At 41.6% G+C, this 20,466-nt stretch overlaps 1 protein-coding gene across 6 annotated transcripts in view; it reads left to right on the forward strand.

Moving 5' to 3' along the window:
• The window catches only part of TTC7B (tetratricopeptide repeat domain 7B), a 265,477-nt gene that overhangs the window by 93,925 nt on the left and 151,086 nt on the right, over positions 1–20,466 (forward strand). The window lies entirely within an intron of this gene.

Below are 20,466 nucleotides of genomic sequence, written 5' to 3' on the forward strand. Positions count from 1 at the left end.
GTAATTTTGCTTCAATATAGTTTAATTTCCGATCTTCTTTGTGCTATTGTGTTATAAACAAAATGCAGTATATTAATTTTCACTTATGTAATCTGATTTTTTTATAGAAGTTAAAAGAAGAAAAGGTAAAAATGTTACATTCTTACATTTATCCACATACTTACATTTCTGGTGTGATTATTAATTTGCTTCTGTGTATTAACGTTACCTTCTGGTGTTATTTCTTTGTAGTCTAAAGGAGGCGTAAATTTTTTGGTTTCCCAGAATTTTGTATAAAAGTTATACTTACAGTATACGGTGGTCTATTAAATAAATAAAATAGCATTGTGTTTTTTACAAAAAAAAAATTGTACATACCATAATTAAAAATACTTTATTGCTAAAACATGCAGCCATCTGAACCTTTAGCAAATCATAATCTCTTTTGCTGGTGGAGGGGTCTCCCCTCAATGTTTATGGCTACCGGCTGATCAAGGCAGTGTTTGCTGAAGGTTGCGGTGGTGGTAGCAATTTATTAAAATAAAACCAGTGAGGTTTGGCACATTAATCGACTCTTCCTTTCGTGAAAGATTTTTCTGTAGCACGCAGTGCTGTTTAATGGCATTTTACCCACAGTAGAACTTCTTTCAAAATTGGAGTCTATCCTCTCAAACCCGTGGCTGCTTTATCAACTAAGTTTACATCATACAAATGGTCTGTTGTTATTTCAGCAATGTTGACAGCATCTTCATCAGTGGATTCCATCTGAAGAAGCCACTTTCTTTGCTCATTCCTAAGAGGACCTCCTTATCTGTGCCAGTTTTATCATGCGAGAGCAGCAGTTCAGTCACACCCTCAGGTTCTGCTTTTAATGCTAAATCTCTTGCTGATTTCACCACATCTGCCTTTGCTTTCTCCTCTGATGTCTTGAACCCTCAAAGTCATTCTTTGAGAAGTGAATCAACTTCTTCCAAACTCCTGTTAATGTTGATATTTTGACCTCTTCCTATGACTCATGAATGTCCTTAATGGCACTGGGAATGGTGAATCCTTTTCAGAAAGTTCACAGTCCGTCAGGAGAATCACTATCTTGCAGCTATAGCCTTTCAAAATGTGTTTCTTAAATAACAAGACTTGAAAGTCAAATTACTCCTTGATTCATGGGCCACAGAATGGATGTTGTGTTAGCAGGAAAGAAAACAGCATTCACCTCCTTGTACACATGCATCTGGGCTCTGGGGTGACCAGGTGCGTTTGTCAATGAGTGCTGATATTCTAAAAGAATCTTTTTTTCTGAGCAGTAGGTCTCAGTAGGCTTAAAATAGCCAGTGTACCATGCTGTAAACAGATGTGCTGTCGGCCCAGCTTTTTTTGCTCCATTTATAAAGCACGGGCAGAGTTAGATTTAGCATCATTCTTAAGGGCTCTAGGGTTTTTGGAATGGTAAATGAGCATTGGCTTCAGCTCAGAGCTCTCTACCAAGAGAGTCAGCCTGTCCTTTGAAACTCTGAACCCAGTCACTGACTTGTCTTCTCTAGCTATGAAGGCATCTTCTTCCAGTTCATCTACATTGAAAATCTGTTGTTTAGTGTATCCACCATCCTCAGTGATGTTAACTAGATCTTCTTGATAATTGTTAGAGCTTGTGCATCAGCCCTTGTTACTTCACTTTGCACTTTTACGTTTTAGAGATGGCTTCTCCTTAAACCTCATGAACCAGCCTGTGCATCTTCTAACTGTTCTTTTGCAGCTTCCTCACCTCTCTCAGCCTTCACAGAATTGAAGGGAGTTAGCTCTTCTGCTCTGGGTGAGGCTTTGGCTTCAAGAAATGTTGTGGCTGGTTTGATTTTTCTATCCAGATCACAAAAACTTTCTCCTTATCTGCTCTTTACTTATCATTCGCGTGTTCACCTGAGTAACACTTTTAATTTCCTTCGAGAATTTTTCCTCTGCATTCACAACTTGGCTTACTGTTTGGCACAAGATGCATAGCTTTCAGCCCAGATCAGCTTTCCACATTTCTTCCTCCCTAAACTTAAACATCTCTGCCTTTGGAGAGACTTGTGACTCTCTTGAACACTTAGAGGCTATTGTAGGATTATTAGTTGGCCTATATTGTTGTTTCTCAGGGAATGGAGAGGCCAAAGGAGGGAGAGAGATGGGAATGGTCACCTGGTAGAGGAGTCAGAACACATCAATAAGGCTTACTGTCGTACGGTTCCTGACACCCCTAAGGAATTGTATTGGTAACATCAAAGATCACAGGCCACCATGACATATGTAATAATAATGAACAGTTTGAGACATTGGAAGAATTACTTAAGTAGGATGCGGATACACAGCGTGAGCTCTTAATGTTGGGAGAATAGCACTGATAGGCTTGCTCGCTGTGGGGTTGCCACAAACCTTTATTTATGAAAAACATGCCGTCTGTGAAGTGCAGTGAAGCAAGGCTCATCTGTGTATCTTCCCCGTGTCTGATGAGAAGTCACTGTTTATCTTACCGTTGTTCCCCTGTAGGTGATTGTTTGGGGGGTTTGCTTTCAAGATTTTGTTTTTGTTCTTACCTTTCAGTGGTTTTCTTATGTGTCTCTGTTCATTTTTTCCAGTGCCCTGCCCAGCGCTCTCCACAATGCCCAGCTAATCTTTTCTATTTTTTAGTAGAGATGGGGTCTCGCTCTTGCTCAGGCTGGTCTTGAACTCCTGAGCTCCAGCAATCCACTGCCTCAGCCTCCCAGAGTGCTAGGGTTACAGGTGTGAGCCCCTGTGCCTGACCTTTTTTCTCTCTTCTCTTTGGTTCAAATAATTTTTATTTGTCTTTAAGTTTAATGATTTTTCTGTCATCTTGAAGCTCCTATTGAGCTAATTTGGGGAATTTTTCATTTTAGTTATGGTACTTGTCAACTCCATGATCTTCATTTGGTTAATTTTTGTAGCTTCTGTTTCTTATTGTCATCTTACCAGGGTTTCTATTAATGTTTTGATGTATCTGTAATAGCATCTTTGAAGCTAAATCCAGCATGTGGGTCCATTTGAATAAGTTTATATTAACTGCTATTTGTTCTGAGCGTGGGTCAGACTTTCCTGTTTCTTTCCACGTCTCATAATAGAAATAGTAAAAAATGGAAATACAGATAGTATGTAAATTAAAAATGAATAAGAATTCTAATAGTGTATGTGGAAAACAAGTTTTTTGTAACTTCGGTAACCATAATTAATGGTTATTATTAATTGGTATAATAATACCAATTGATGGCACTATTAATTTATAGTATAGTTATTCTGAAACTTTCTTGTATAACATGAATAGTTATGGAATGTTAGAATTCTGTCATCCCCTGTGTCCTTGAGAACGAGGATTTTAAGCCGTCTAGGAAAAACTGTAGTCCTGAATTTGAAGGATTGAATTGGAAATGTTAGTATGAAATCTATGTGTATATATGTGTATGTGTACGGATGATGGATATGTGTGTATATATGTGTATATATCTGCATATATATATATATATATTTTTTTTTTTTTTGAGACAGAATCTCACTATGTTGCCCTTGGTAGAGTGCCGTGGCATCACAGCTCACAGCACCTCAGACTCTTGGGCTTAAGTGATTTTCTTGCCTCAGCCTCCCAAGTAGCTGGGACTACAGGCGCCCGCCACAACACCTGATTATTTTTTTGTTGTATTTGTCATTTTTGTTTGGCAGGCCCGGCTGAATCAGAAGTTCTGATTGTGATAACTGATCCATTAGCAAAGGACAGCCTTAACTCTTAGACTGTGATCTTGAAATATCATATTCAAATCAAACAAACTTCATTCCAGTTCTGGGACAGGAAATGTATAAGATGAGCCTGGAACAGCTTTACATACATCTAGACAGTGAGAAAGTTATCAAAGACTTTAAAAGGACATAGGTCAAATATAGGACAATTTGAGTTTTCAAAGACAAAAATTTCAGTAGACTCATCAAATATATTTCAATTTATGAGTTCTAATTCAATCTCTTGAAAACTAAATGAATGGGAAGAATCAAACACTTCACTGTATGTTCTAAGCCATTGGAAACATATTACCCAAATATTAGATGAAGGCAAATGTCTCTTTATGAAATTATTTTAGGTAATTAATGAAAATACAGTGAGAAAATCACAGTCTCACTATTTGTAACTTCCAGTAGATTGATACATCTGAGCATTAAGCATCAAGGGCTGCTAATATCAGAACAGGAGCACACCACTGCTAAAGTCTTGCCAAAGGGGTTGAACCGCAATTGGTCAAGCCTCAGGACCCAGCTGCCAAATTGCAGGAAACACAGAGAACAGAGGAATATTTGGAACAGTACCATGAGTGTGCAGTTTTCTAGCCAGTGGGAAGCTCTGTAGGTCAATTTAGATTCTTTAGCAGGTTGATTGTAAGGAAAAGAAAGAGGTTTATCCATGCTAATTAAAAACTTGAGAAAAAAAGAAAAGAGGTAGGTGGGAAAATGTATACAGTAAGAGATTTTAAAAGATCATCAAATTTAATTTAATTTAATTTATTTATTTAATTTTTTTTTTGAGACACTATGTCGCCCTCAGTAGAGTGCCACGGCATCACAGCTCACAGCAACCTTAAACTCTTGAGCTTAAGTGATTCTCTTGCCTCAGCCTCTCAAGTAGCTGGGACTACAGGCGCCTGCCACAATGCCCGGCTGTTTTTTGGTTGTAGTTGTCATTGTTGTTTGGCAGGGTCTGGGCTGGGTTCAAACCCGTCAGCCCCGGTGTATGTGGCTGGTGCCCTAGCTGCTGAGTTATAGGCGCCGAGCTGGATCATCAAATTTTAAAAAGTGTGCATACTAAACTATAGAGATGTGTACTTGAGTAACGAAGCAGTCACTGGAACAGTCAGGGTGGTAGTTACTTTTGGATGGGAGGGCCTGTTAAAATGGGATGAAACGAATGGTGATGGCTTTTTTGTAACTTAGGTAGTGGATACAAGGATGTTTACCTTATAATAATCCCTTAAGCCATATGTTTGTTTTATATGGCTTTTTGTATCTATATTTTATACAATAAAAAGTTTAAAAGCGAAATGAGGGTCCAATAAAAGATGAGATAGAACAGTGCCCGGCAGAGGGTCCCTGCATGGGAACCAAGAGGCCAGTATTCAGGTCCTGGCTTAGCCATTGCATGGAGCTGTTGGGCTAGCCTCCCCCTTTTCCTCTCTGATACTTAGTTTCCCTCCCTGTCAGTTGAGATTAATGAAATCCTGCCTGCCTTACTAGGTTGGTGGGAAATGCACATAGAGTTATAGGTTGGGAAGTAACATGGAACCAGGGGCCCCTCAGAAGAAGGCGGCTAACATTTACTGAGCAGTGATTCTAATGGATCTCATTTCATCTTGGTTGGATCTTATTTATTCTCTCTTAGCAGTTGTGACCCAATCTCTATCCTAAAGGAGCCCAGGGTCTTATAAGGGATTTTCTTGATGAGTGAGTGCAGTAATTTTAATCATCTTGTCAGTGGTTTGTTAGTAAATAGCAGCTCTTCTGGATGGCTTAAAGGGGCTTGAAAATAGCTTATTTCCTCGAGCAAATTAAATATTCTTCTCAAACCATTTGGCCTGCTAATGTGTTTACCAAAACCTTTTTTCCTATGGACAGTGCAAGGATAAAGCCGAGCTCACTGTCTAAGTGTGAATTCACACTGTCCTAATGACCCCCTTCTCTATCGTCACTGTCTTACAAAGTTAGTCTCCTTCTCTAACGGCGTCTTCCTTCCAAGTTCTGCTTCTGCTGTGAAGCTCAGATCACTCAACAGAAACTCTGCTATCCCTTTGTCACTCACCCCCATGGAGGCCACAGGCCCCACACTCTTCTCTGGGCACAGGGACCTCTGGCCGGTGCTGCTCGGAGCCTCTCTGTGCTGCTTCCCTGCCTCTGTCTTGTGTTTCTTTTTGTCTTAGGAGTCACATTTTCCAGTCTGTTTGCAGGCTTCTGCACCACAGGGATCACCTGTAACTTCTCTGGGTGCTGGGATCAGACGGGGCCTGGGTTTGGATTTTTTGTTTTGGGGCCCTGTAATCATGAGCATGTTACCTAATATTTCTGAGCTTGTTTCCTCATGTATGAAACCATAATTGAGAAGAAAATTTTGATGAAGTATATACTAGAAACCAGTTCTGATTTTGCATTATTTTCTGTTAAACCCAAGGTTCACAGACATACTGATCACTACTTTTGGCTTTTACCCAATAAATATTAGTATGTGGAATGAAGGGCCAGGTGGTGGGTAGTGGGAGGAAGCAACTCGTTGGTTCCTGACAGGTTTTTCCTACCGAGTCGGGAGCTTCCCAGGTGCCACCTCACTCAGACTTCAGTAGTAGGTAGTCCCATTTTGTAGGAAAAGGCAAGGTGAAGCCTGATGGCCAGTTCTTCCCCTTCACAGTGTACGCCTAGCATCTGAGTTTTGTTTGTTTGTTTGTTTTTTATTTTTTTTGAGACAGGGTCTCACTCTGTTGCCCAGGCCAGAGTGCAGTGGCATCACCATAGCTCGCTACAACCTCCAACTGCTGGGCTCAAGTAATCCTCCTGCCTCAGCCACCAGGTAGATGGGACTACAGGCTCATGTCACCACACTCGTCTAATGTTTCTATTTTTTCGTGGAAATGACTGATCTAGAACTCCTAGCTCAAGTGATCCAAACTGTTATAGGCACCAGCTACCACTCCTGGCTGCATCTGATGTTTGTTCCCTCCCTTTGTCGTGTTTTTTAAATGCAAATCATGGGGTAGAATGTTGCTGGTTTTATATACAATCTGAAATATTTTCATCAAACTGGTTAACACAGGCTTCACGGCACCCTCTTGGTTATTGTGTTAAGACATCTATATTCTACAAACTAAATTTGTCATGTTTTCAAATGCTCACATTCCATTCTCCCTTCTTGCCCTTCTTTTGATGAGCACTCTCACCCTTTGGCCTTGTCTTCTTGGCTGTCCCCAATCTGTTAGCCTTTCCCAGGCCCAAGCAAGTTATCTGGCATGACTCACAAGGACGTGTGGAAACCCCACACCGCACCGTGCTGGCTCTAACTGAGCAGCAGTACTGCTTTGTTTCCCCAAGAAAAATATTGGAGGCTTTTATTTACCAATTTAACAGCAAAGATCTCTGGCATGTACTGGTTTGGTTTGAACTGGAGAGACCTGCAGGCGAGCAGGCCTTGATGGAGCTGCTCCTCATTTCATGGTTTCCCTGTACATGTCAGAGACCTGTAGGCGAGCAGGGCTTGATGGAGCTGCTCCTCATTTCATGGTTTTCCTGTCATGCAGAAGCCCTTTTTCTTTCTTTCAGAGGATTCCCTTGGATGTCTTCTCACTTGTCATAGTGAGAGTTTTTTGGAAATGCACTTCTGTTTCCTGCTAGTTGAAATAGAAGTGAGCATTGAACTCTTATCCTTGCATTTGAACTCCCAGCTTAAGTCCTTGTGGTATGTTTGGAAAGACTTTCTTCCCTTTGATGTCCTTTCTGCCTTTCTCCTAACAGCCAAAATTTTGCCACTTAGAATTGATTAATGAAGTCCTATCGTCAGCAGAACATCGCCACCTTCCAGATTGTCTTTCTTCAGCACTTCCATTAGCTTTTTCGATGAACAGTAAATCGGCCTAGTGCTCATCCACATTCCTCACAGTTACGTAGCCGACCAATGGGGCCCTGCCCGGCCCTCCTGCCCACTGTGCACATCTCCCAGCCCAGACTGGAGCAGACCTTCCTTCCTCTACGCTGTTGCTGAGCTTTTCTCTTTTCAGCTTTGGAAAGGGCTGGTAGTTTACCACCCAAGTTCACAGTTGTGAGTTTGGTCAGGCCCTGCTCAATTAATTCAAAACAATCTCCAGACATTAGCTGTGCTGAGTGAGACAGAACAGTCAAGATTCTCTTGCCACACCCCGTGGGTTTCCTTCCTCATCAGGTTGCATCTGTCCATGCCCCACCCCACAGCCTTGTCCCCCAGGGCACCCGCACCAGCATTTTCCATGAGAGCCCACAGAGGTCCAGAGAAAGAGTTGTTCACTGTCCTCGTCTGACGTCAGTTGTTGTCCTGTGTCACTGTGGGCCAGACCTGGGCAGTAAGTAGGGGAGTTCCTGGGACATGATAGGCTTTCGGTAAATAGCAAAGTGAATGAATCAGTCAAACTGGAGAATATCCTTTTTTTTTGCCATTCAAGATTAAATGGCTCCAAAGAAGTAAAGCAGATTTTAATATGCTATAAATTGACTGGAAGGTAGATTCCAGAATTTGAAAAGTTTTTTGAACAATGGCAGAGTTTTGAGAGTAACAGGAGTAATAATGGAAAATACTTAAAAAGCACTTCCCACGTGTATTAACCGGTTTAATTCTTACAACAAATCAACAAGGTGGGTATTACCTAGGTAATACCGAGGTGTTATGTTCATTTTACAGGTAAGGAAACTAAGGCACAAACACTTGCCCAAAGTCAGCAGTGAGTAAGTGGTGAAGCTTGGGGTTAGCTGGCTTCAGAGTCCTTAACCACAACTTTGTTCTGTTTCTTTAAGTGTATAGATAAGTATATGGACTCCCAGGTAAATACTTAGAAGGACAGGCCTTCTTTGATAGGCACATTCTAGTTGGTTTATTATACGTGTTGTTAGACTGAGGAGGCCAAGTGTGTGTTGGGCACTGTTAGCCTTCTAGGGTTAAATGGAACATCATTAACACACAAGCACATGAGGAAGCATGGCTGCCGACTGCTCTCCCATGCCCTCCCATGCGGGTGCTCTCTCTCTTTGACTCATTCCCAGAGGCTGAGAGGAAGGATATGAGATGGGGCAAGCCTGTCCGTGTTTCATATTCCCTCAAAGACTTGGGGTTTCGGAGAGCAGGAAGAGAGGGGTGGAGGGTGGGTTGTTCTTTTGACTGAACTCTCATATCAGTTTGCCCACTTCTTGTGTATAAGCCTTTTGCATGCTGTGCTAGGAGGGCTTGCTTGCACATCTTGACCTGTAAGTGCAACCCCAAGCAGCTACTATCTGCAGCTTACTGGACTATGTGTCTCTGATGCCTACTACCCTGCCTGGTGCACAGGGCCTACTTAGTGCACTGTTATTGGTTGCCTGGCTGGCTGACCAAATGTGTAATTTACTCTTCTTTTGTCACGAGGAAACCTTAGTTGCTGAGGTAGTCCAAAAAATGTTGTTAAGCCTAATACAACTCTCATTAGGTTTGAAATGAGACATCCGGAAGCTCTGCCTGCTTGTTCACATCCCAGCGTGGATGGTTGTCACACCCACCGTCACTATATCTAGGCTGCAGCTGGCTCACTCCATTGCTCAGAGAGTCCTTAGCTAACAAAGCCAAGGTTGTGGGTTTGATCCCTGGCCCCTGACTGCAGCAAGCCATCTGTCTTCACAAAGGCATGTCATTGGATACGAGGGGAAGAGTATGCACGGGGGGGAGAAGCTGGAGTCCATTCCGGGAAAGAGAGCTCCCTGACAGCCGGCCAGAAGTGTCCTTTTGGACTGTGAAGGATGTCTTTTTCTTTTTTCACTTTCCAGATCTGGATATGTGATTTTGATTTCTGACTTTTTCAAAATAGGTAATTCCAAGGGTTACGTGGTATTACCATGTAAGGGAAGCAGTTCTGAAGCCTGAGAGCTAAAAGCAGTTGACCTGGAAGATACGCAGCGTGTTTCTGGTTTTCTAGGGTTGTAAGTGTTGGCAGCATCCAGAACCCTGATGGGATATGTTTCATGGGAGGGATCTTCTAGTCCCCTTTGTAATCAAGAAGAGTCTTTTCAGCAAGTCGATGGAGAAAGGATTTTAGAATATAAGATTAAGTTCAATCTTTTCTTTCTTTGGGGGGGTACTCAGCTTTTTAAGTCTCATGAGTACCTGGCTGGCTTTGTGAAGCAGCTGAGACAGAGAGGTGTGTACAAAGAAGGCTTTTCCTCTCAAAATGGTTGCAGTTTGGTCAACGGACAAATGTAAGTTCAAATGAAAATCAGTGTGATAAGTGCTGTCTAGGCTGAAAATATGTACAGAGTTTTGGGAGTGCCCAGGAAGCAGTGCTTGTCTCTTCCTGAGGAAGCCAGCAAGTTTCCTAAGGCCGGTCTTGGCCCTGGGTCTATGAAGGTCAACTTAGAGTTCCCTGGGACCCTTCAGACCAAGAAGAGCATGTGTGAAAACACGAGGCAGGGAAGTTTTCATGAAATGCCTGAGAAGAGGCTATGTTAACCAGTTTGATGAAAACATTTCAAATTGTATATAAAACCAGCACATGGTACCCCATGATTGCATTAATGTACACAGCTATGATTTAATTTTTTAAAAAATCTCAAGATCCGAGAGGCAGAGCAGGATGGCAGCCGAGTAACAGCTTCCTTGCATCTGGGCACCGTGAGTCTGGGGAGATAGGACTCCAGGCATCTCTGGCTGGTGGGATCTGCCTATCATCACCCCTGAGAGGATACAGGGGGTCAGCGAGAGACTTCTGGACCCCAAGAGGAGGACTAAAACAGTGGAAAACTGGCAAGTGGTCGCGTGTGTTCAATCTGTCTAAACCCGCCCGCAACTTCCACAGGCACGAGAACTTAAAGAGCAAGAGGAAGTGAAAGGAAAATTAGGGCAAGGAAACAGATAAAAGAAATCACCCATGAGGAAGAATCAGCAGAAAACTCCAGGCAACATGAAGAACCAGTCCAGAACAACCCCGCCAGGGGACCATGAGGTAGCTACTGCAGAGGATTCCACCTATACAGAAATGTTAGGAATGACAGAAAGGGAATTTAGAATACACATGTTGAAAACAATGAAAGAAATGATGGAAACAATGAAGGAAACTGCTAATAAAGTGGAAAATAACCAAAAGGAAATTCAAAAACAGAATCAAATAAGAGATGAACGATATGAAGAATATAAAAAGGATATAGCAGAGCTGAAGGAAATGAAACAGTCAATCAGGGAACTTAAAGATGCAATGGAAAGTATCAGCAACAGGTTAGACCATGCAGAAGAAAGAATTTCAGAGGTAGAAGACAAAGTTTTTGAATAATTCAGATAGTAAAAGAGGCAGAAAAGAAGAGAGAGAAAGCAGAACGTTCACTGTCAGAATTATGGGACTTTATGAAGCGTTCCAACATACGAGTTATAGGAATTCCAGAAGGGGAAGAAGAATGCCCCAGAGGAATGGAAGCCATACTAGAGAATATTATAAAAGAAAATTTCCCAAATATCACCAAAGATTCTGACACATTGCTTTCAGAGGGCTATCGGACCCCAGGTCGCCTCAACTCTAACCGAGCTTCTCCAAGACACATTGTGATGAACCTGTCCAAAGTCAAGACAAAAGAAAAGATTCTGCAAGCTGCCAGGAGTAAGCGCTAGTTGACCTACAGGGGCAAATCCATCAGAGTGACCGCAGACTTCTCTAATGAAACTTTCCAAGCAAGAAGACAATGGTCATCTACCTTTAATCTACTTAAACAGAACAATTTCCAGCCCAGAATTCTGTACCCTGCTAAGCTAAGCTTCAAAATCGACGGAGAAATCAAATCATTTACGGATATACAAACATTGAGGAAATTCGCCACAACAAGACCAGCTCTACAGGAAATACTTCAACCTGTTCTGCACACTGACCACCACAATGGATCAGCAGCAAAGTAAGAACTCAGAAATTAAAGGACAGAACCTAACCTCCACACTGATGCAAAAGATAAAACTAAGCAATGGACTCTCACAAAATAAGACGAATAGAATACTACCACACTTATCAATTATCTCAATAAATGTTAATGGCTTGAATTCCCCACTGAAGAGACATAGATTGGTTGACTGGATTAAAAAACACAAGCCATCCATTTGCTGTCTGCAAGAAACACACCTGGCTTCAAAAGACAAATTAAAGCTCCGAGTCAAGGGTTGGAAGACAATTTTTCAGGCAAATGGAATTCAGAAGAAAAGAGGAGTTGCAATCTTATTTTCAGATACATGTGGATTTAAAGCAACTAAAGTCAAAAAAGACAAAGATGGTCACTTTATATTGGTCAAGGGAAAAATACAACAAGAAGACATTTCAATTCTAAATATCTATGCACCCAATTTAAATGCTCCCAGATTCTTGAAACAGACCTTACTCAGTCTGAGCAATATGATATCTGATAATACCATAATAACAGGGGACCTTAACACTCCTCTTACAGAGCTGGACAGATCCTCTAAACAGAAATTAAACAAGGATATAAGAGATTTAAATGAGACCCTAGAACAACTGTGCTTGATAGACGCATATAGAACACTCCACCCCAAAGATAAAGAATATACATTCTTCTCATCACCCCATGGAACATTCTCCAAAATTGATCATATCCTGGGACACAAAACAAATATCAACAGAATCAAAAGAATTGAAATTTTACCTTGTATCTTCTCAGACCATAAGGCACTAAAGGTGGAACTCAACTCTAACAAAAATGCTCGAAGCCACCCAAAGGCATGGAAATTAAACAATCTTCTGTTGAATAACAGATGGGTGCAGGAAGAAATAAAACAGGAAATCATTAACTTCCTTGAGCATAACAACAATGAAGACACAAGCTACCAAAACCTGTGGGATACTGCAAAAGCAGTTTTGAGAGGAAAATTCACCGCTTTAGATGCCTACATTCGAAAAACAGAAAGAGAGCACATCAACAATCTCACAAAAGATCTTATGGAATTGGAAAAAGAAGAACAATCTAAGCCTAAACTCAGTAGAAGAAAAGAAATACCTAAAATCAAATCAGAGATCAATGAAATTGAAAACAAAAGAATCATTCAGAAAATTAATGAAACAAGGAGTTGGTTTTTTGAAAAAATAAATAAAATAGATAAACCATTGGCCAGACTAACGAGGAATAGAAAAGTAAAATCTCTAGTAACCTCAATCAGAAATGATAAAGGGGAAATAACAACTGATCCCACAGAGATACAAGAGATCATCTCTGAATACTACCAGAAACTCTATGCCCAGAAATTTGACAATGTGAAAGAAATGGATCAATATTTGGAATCACACCCTCTCCCTAGACTCAGCCAGGAAGAAATAGAGCTCCTGAACAGACCAATTTCAAGCACTGAGATCAAAGAAACAATAAAAAAGCTTCCAACCAAAAAATGCCCTGGTCCAGATGGCTTCACTCCAGAATTCTATCAAACCTTCAAGGAAGAGCTTATTCCTGTACTGCAGAAATTATTCCAAAAAATTGAGGAAGAAGGAATCTTCCCCAACACATTCTATGAAGCAAACATCACCCTGATAGCAAAACCAGGAAAAGACCCAAACAAAAAGGAGAATTTCAGACCAATCTCACTCATGAATATAGACGCAAAAATTCTCAACAAAATCCTAGCCAATAGATTACAGCTTATCATCAAAAAAGTCATTCATCATGATCAAGTAGGCTTCATCCCAGGGATGCAAGGCTGGTTTAACATATGCAAGTCTCTAAACGTTATCCACCATATTAACAGAGGCAAAAATAAAGATCACATGATCCTCTCAATAGATGCACAAAAAGTATTTGATAAAATCCAGCATCCTTTTCTAATTAGAACCCTGAAGAGTATAGGCATAGGTGGCACATTTCTAAAACTGATTGAAGCTATCTATGACAAACCCACAGCCAATATTTTACTGAATGGAGTAAAACTGAAAGCTTTTCCTCTTAGAACTGGAACCAGACAAGGTTGTCCTCTGTCACCTTTACTATTCAACATAGTGCTGGAAGTTCTAGCCAATACAATTAGGCAAGACAAGGAAATAAAGGGAATCCAAATGGGAGCAGAGGAGGTCAAACTCTCCCTCTTTGCTGACAACATGATCTTATACTTGGAGAACCCCAAAGACTCAACCACAAGACTCCTAGAAGTCATCAAAAAATACAGTAATGTTTCAGGATATAAAATCAATGTCCACAAGTCAGTAGCCTTTGTGTACACCAATAACAGTCAAGATGAGAAGCTAATTAAGGACACAACTCCCTTCACCATAGTTTCAAAGAAAATGAAATACCTAGGAGTATACCTAACGAAGGAGGTGAAGGACCTCTATAAAGAAAACTATGAACTCCTCAGAAAGGAAATAGCAGAGGATATTAACAAATGGAAGAACATACCATGCTCATGGATGGGAAGAATCAACATTGTTAAAATGTCTATACTTCCCAAAGCAATCTACCTATTCAATGCCATTCCTATCAAAATACCAACATCGTACTTTCAAGATTTGGAAAAAATGATTCTGCCTTTTGTATGGAACCAGAAAAAACCCCGTATAGCTAAGGCAGTTCTTAGTAACAAAAATAAAGCTGGGGGCATCAGCATACCAGATTTTAGTCTGTACTACAAAGCCATAGTGCTCAAGACAGCGTGGTACTGGCACAAAAACAGAGACATAGACACTTGGAATCGAATTGAAAACCAAGAAATGAAACTAACATCTTACAACCACCTAATCTTTGATAAACCAAACAAGAACATACCTTGGGGGAAAGACTCCCTATTCAATAAATGGTGTTGGGAGAACTGGATGTCTACATGTGAAAGACTGAAACTGGATCCACACCTTTCCCCACTCACAAAAATTGATTCAAGATGGATAAAGGACTTAAATTTAAGGCATGAAACAATAAAAATCCTCAAAGAAAGCATAGGAAAAACACTGGAAGATATTGGCCTGGGGAAAGACTTCATGAAGAAGACTGCCATGGCAATTGCAACAACAACAAAAATAAACAAATGGGACTTCATTAAACTGAAAAGCTTCTGTACAGCTAAGGAGACAATAACCAAAGCAAAGAGACAACCTACACAATGGGAAAGGATATTTGCATATTTTCAATCAGACAAAAGCTTGATAACTAGGATCTATAGAGAACTCAAATTAATCCACATGAAAAAAGCCAACAATCCCATATATCAATGGGCAAGAGACATGAATAGAACTTTCTCTAAAGACGACAGACGAATGGCTAACAAGCACATGAAAAAATGTTCATCATCTCTATATATTAGAGAAATGCAAATCAAAACAACCCTGAGATATCATCTAACCCCAGTGAGAATGGCCCACATCACAAAATCTCAAAACTGCAGATGCTGGCGTGGATGTGGAGAGAAGGGAACACTTTTACACTGCTGGTGGGACTGCAAACTACTACAACCTTTCTGGAAGGAAGTATGGAGAAACCTCAAAGCACTCAAGCTAAACCTCCCATTTGATCCTGCAATCCCATGACTGGGCATCTACCCAGAAGGAAAAAAATCCTTTTATCATAAGGACACTTGTACTAGACTGTTTATTGCAGCTCAATTTACAATCGCCAAAATGTGGAAACAGCCTAAATGCCCACCAACCCAGGAATGGATTAACAAGCTGTGGTATATGTATACCATGGAATACTATTCAGCCATTAAAAAAAATGGAGACTTTACATCCTTTGTATTAACCTGGATGGAAGTGGAAGACATTCTTAGTAAAGCATCACAAGAATGGAGAAGCATGAATCCTATGTACTCAATCTTGATATGAGGACAATTAATGACAATTATGGTTATGGGGGGGAGAAACAGAAAGAGGGAAGGAGGGAGGTGGGTGGGGCCTTGGTGTGTGACACACTTTATGGGGGCAAGACATGATTGCAAGAGGGACTTTACCTAACAATTGCAATCAGTGTAACCTGGCTTATTGTACCCTCAATGAATCCCCAACAATTAAAAAATAAAAAAAATAAAAAAAAAATCTCAAAATCCTTACTATCCACACAACTCTCTGGAAGCTTCCAGGATGGGCATGTTTCTTGCCATAGGAGCACTGCTCCCCACACTACAACATGTATTCTCGGTAGGAGAGTACCAGTCTTTGTTGTACTAGTCTTTGTGCCTGCTAGTCCAGCTCAGGGAGAAAGGAGATGAGGAACAGGTGATCTTGGTTCATTCGGCCTCATAATTGTTCTGACTTTGATTCACTCAGCATGTTATTTATTGAGCACTTCCTGTATGCCAAGCTCTGTTTGAGAGTTTGGATTATGTCATGGAGAAAAACCAAGGCTTCTGTCTAGAGTCATGCACATTCTTGTAGGGCATTTGAAGCCATCTAAGCTCCTGAAGGCAGGGACGGTACCCCTTGATCACCAGTGCATCCTCAGGGACCATCTTGGAACTTTTGATGTGAAATATCGCTCACTAACTGTTGAAATAACCTACTGCTTAAGAGTTTTTAAAAGAGGGCGGCGCCTGTGGCTCAGTCCGTAAGGCGCCGGCCCCATATACCAAGGGTGGCGGGTTCAAACCCGGCCCCGGCCAAACTGCAACCAAAAAATAGCCGGGAGTTGTGGCGGGCGCCTAGAGTCCCAGCTACTGGGGAGGCTGAGGCAAGAGAATCGCTTAAGCCCTGGAGTTGGAGGTTACTGTGAGCTGTGTGAGGCAACGGCACTCTACCAAGGGCCATAAAGTGAGACTCTGTCTCTACAAAAAAAAAAAGAGTTTTTAAAAGGCCTAGTTGGTAAGAAAACATGAAAAAAGGCAAGTGATTTCTTTGCAATAAGAGATCTATTGTGTTGACATATTTTTCTTTATAGAACTGTTAGTCACAGAAGAGAAAAAAATATTGAATATACTCTAGCGGGGTACTTTCCCTGCATTACCCAGTAATTTGACATCTACTAGAGAAAGTCTTTGATTCACATCATTGATTTGAGTTAACAGAGATATTGAATTTACATGTACTAGTGGCCTGGGTCAAACTTTGAGATCAGAAGATAATTTCGAAGGACAAGGTGAAGGGACAAATTGTCTTTTCCCACCCAACTCCCAAGAAATGAAAGGAGAAATAACTAAAACATGTATTGAGCTGCCTTGAAGGACCACCTATCACAAGCTGAAATGGTTCTCGAGTCCCCGAGTTTCTCCCAGCCTTGGTTTCCCATTTGGATTTTGGAGCTTGGGCTTTCTTCCCTTATACATTTCCCCCTTGGTTTGACAATACAAAGGGACAAGTGATAATTATTAAAGAGCTGAGACTATTGCTCAGAGTTGTCAAATGAAACAGGACAAAACTAGTCATCGCTTGCTGTAAGCTTGTTGGTAAGAATGTACATTTCAGAGTCCGGCCTAGGAAAAACCTGCTGCAGGGTCCAAGGAGGAAGTGGAGCCTAAGGCCAAGATGGAGGATCAGGACGAAGGGCAGGTGCTGGGGAGACAGTGCCCTCCTGGGTGTCCTGATGGCCTATGGGGACCAGTGCTGATTCTCAGGAAGTCACGCTTTTGCACTGACCTACGGGCTAGCAAAGAAGCCCTGGTGGTAGGAGGCTCAGCAGCAGGAGGATGAAACTAGATAGAAAAGGGAGGAGAGAAAAAAACATGGAAGTAGGTCTAGGGAAGAGCAAAATGTGTCCCTATGAAAAATGGTAGACGTTCCTGCCAAAGGGAAAACTGGGTATAAACGAGAATAAGGCTGTGGGACACTGGCCTGAACTTTCCCTGCTGGGTTGGGGACAGACAGTGATATGGATGAGCGCGAGCGTTTGCCTGCCTGTTAGGCTGAAGAAGCAGATGCTACTCCGGAGACTTGCAAGCCCTCTTTCTTCCTTGGTAATAGCTGAGTTGTTGGCATCCATTCCATGTGGAGGGAAATGCACCCAGCTCAGGAAGCTTGCCAGAGCAAAGGCGGGAGATGAACCCCAAGTTCTGACAGCTTGCCAGAGTGCCCGCTGCTCCAATGCTGGCAAGAACGTTTGTTTTGAGAATAGTTTACCATAATGAATTCTGACATCATTGCGCTCCCTCAGTCAAGGGTGTTGAAATGGAATAAATGACCTAATGTCAAGGTCTGTGGAAACCCTCACAACCCGGGAGATTCCCTTGGCGCTCTTGTCTTCATTTTGCAGTGGAGATTTTAAGCAACAGTTCATTCTAGATATTTAATGGATCCCAACATTTTAAGAATAAACATAGTTGAGGGATATGAAAACAATCATGTGGATTTAATTTCCCTCAAATTGGATTATCTCATAGCATTTGGAATATAATTCATGCAAGTGAATTTCCATTTTTTGTACCTTTCTGTCATGATTATCCATGTAACTTACAAAAAATTCTTTTTCTGCTCTCATGGTAACAGTGGAAATGATTAAAAAATGTTTGACTCATAGGATTTGCTGTAAATTGTGTGCTTTTTTCTTTTTTTTTTTTGAGACAGAGTCTTACTCTATCGCCCTCGGTAGAGTGCTGAGGCGTCACAGCTCACAGCAACCTCAAACTCCTGGGCTTAGGCCATTCTCTTGCCTTAGCCTCCCGAGCAGCTGGGACCACAGGCACCTGCCACAACGCCCGGCTATTTTTTTGTTGCAGTTCGGCTGGGGCGGGGTTTGAACCTGCCACCCTCGGTATATGGGGCCGGCGCCCCACCCTTGCATTTGGGGCACATTAAAATGTGCAGGCTTTCACTGTAGTCCTCTTGCCATCAGCTCACAGCTGCCCTTCCCTGGTGCCACGTTCGTTCGAATAGGCCACAGATTCAGGCCTTCTCCTTCTACAGTTATTGTGAATTCTTTGTGTTTAGAAGCAGGATTCTTCCCTACCCTTCCTTTCCAAGGATAAACTGGTAACAGTTTGAGAAAAACTCGTGCTGGCTTCAAAGCCTGAGTTGGAAATAAGCACACAGTTGCGGGTTTGGCCTCTGGTGTGTGGCCTCCAGTGAGGAGGACTTCCTGTGTTCCTCCACCAGAGGGCCTCGGTCCTGCACCGGAGAAACCAGCTCGCACCTTACAGGGGAATTGAATTTCTCTGTCCATCATTTATCTCTTTCGGTAGCCGAGGGCCTTACCCTCAGACACTGGTCTTCTTCACCTGGGCCAACAGATTTTCTTTCCAGTTTTGAACCAGTAACTAGAAGTATCTCACTAGCTGTCATCCCTGGCACATAACAGAATTTAGGTTATAAATATATTAAGTAAATTGCACGTTAATGGTGTAAAGCACAAACCTGAGCTCTTAGAGTCATATGTCGTTCTTTCCTCTAGAATTACACTTCTGTTTTCAAGCTCTCATTTACCCAGGGAGATAATAGAGTATGATAGAGAGCCCCTAGCTCGCTCTCTCACTGGGTTTGGGAGCCTGAGCAAGCCTTTTTTTCACTTCTGCGTCATGATGGAACAGATTGTGCTGGATCCTTTATAGCTAGAAAATTCTGTGCTAGTATAACTATCTAAGTAACTCATTCTGCAAGGAATGACCAGTTCTTATTTGTAGCCTTCCCTGAGGTATAATATTTAGATTGGATACTGCTTATTCAAGGCCTAATTTTTACCCTAGTAAATCAGCCCTTTCTACAAGGGTCCCCAAATATGTTGCCTCAGTCAGATGCCTATTTCAAACAGTGCAAAGTATGAGTATGAAAATAAATATTAAGAAGGAAATAACTTTTCTTTCATACATAGTAGAGCTTAATTAGTGATTCTGGAATAAAATTAGACTGCCATATCCATACCTGTGCCTTTTTTAGCTGTAGCTATTTCCTTTCCCCCATGTTACTTAAGAGAACCAAGCTTCAGTCCAAAGCAAATGTACTTTGTTGCCTGTGAACATGGATCCCATAAAAACAAACGAAGGAGAAAGCAGAGTAGATTGCACGTCCCAGGGCCTGATACTTAATTTTTATTCACGTCCCTAAAATTAAAGATTTCCTTTAATGCTACTTAGAGTCCTAAGCACAGGCTTCTCTTGTTATGCTGCCATGAAGCTTCTGATCTGATATCATCTGATATGTGTGGGTGAGAGCAATATGGGAGTATTCATATACCTATGCCAATAAACCATTACCTTAAAGTTCTGGGACCATTCTTGTGAATGAGAGCCCTGGGATGGCATGGAGGTATAAGATATGAATTAATAGCCCTCGTGAGTGCTTACAACTTACAGAACCCACATTCAGCTTGATTTAATACCTATGCATGATTCAAAATGTCATCCAAGAAGAGAGCCAAATACCTAGAGCATCTGCCACAGCTGCAGAGGCTGGCTGACACGTTTGCACCGGCTGACCTGCTCTGTGGCTTTTTAGAAAGATGAGATGTGTTCTAATGAGCAGGTTATAAATATCACCAAGTTATGTCATAGGTGGTGGCAGCACTCAATGTAAAGGGGCCGGCTGGATACTGTTCCCAGCTGAACTGGCGGGGCACAGTTTTCAGAGAGGACAACAAGTGGGGCTTAAAAATATTGACCAGCACGTTACTAAAGAATTATTTGTGCCTTCATGAAATAGGTCACCAACCACGTCTCTGTGGGGTACGTGTGGCAGTGAGGTGAGATGAGATCTGATTTATGTTCTCAAAGATGCAGAGTGGTTGTGTGGTGAAGTCCCTGGTTTTTCATACCTTTCATTTTTGTTCTGCCCATAAAAATTGCAACAAGAAGCCTCTACCCACATTACATGCAGTGCCTCGCCCCCTTTTGCC

This window comes from Nycticebus coucang, chromosome 9 (genome assembly GCF_027406575.1).
Source record: "Nycticebus coucang isolate mNycCou1 chromosome 9, mNycCou1.pri, whole genome shotgun sequence".
Taxonomy (NCBI): domain Eukaryota; kingdom Metazoa; phylum Chordata; class Mammalia; order Primates; family Lorisidae; genus Nycticebus; species Nycticebus coucang.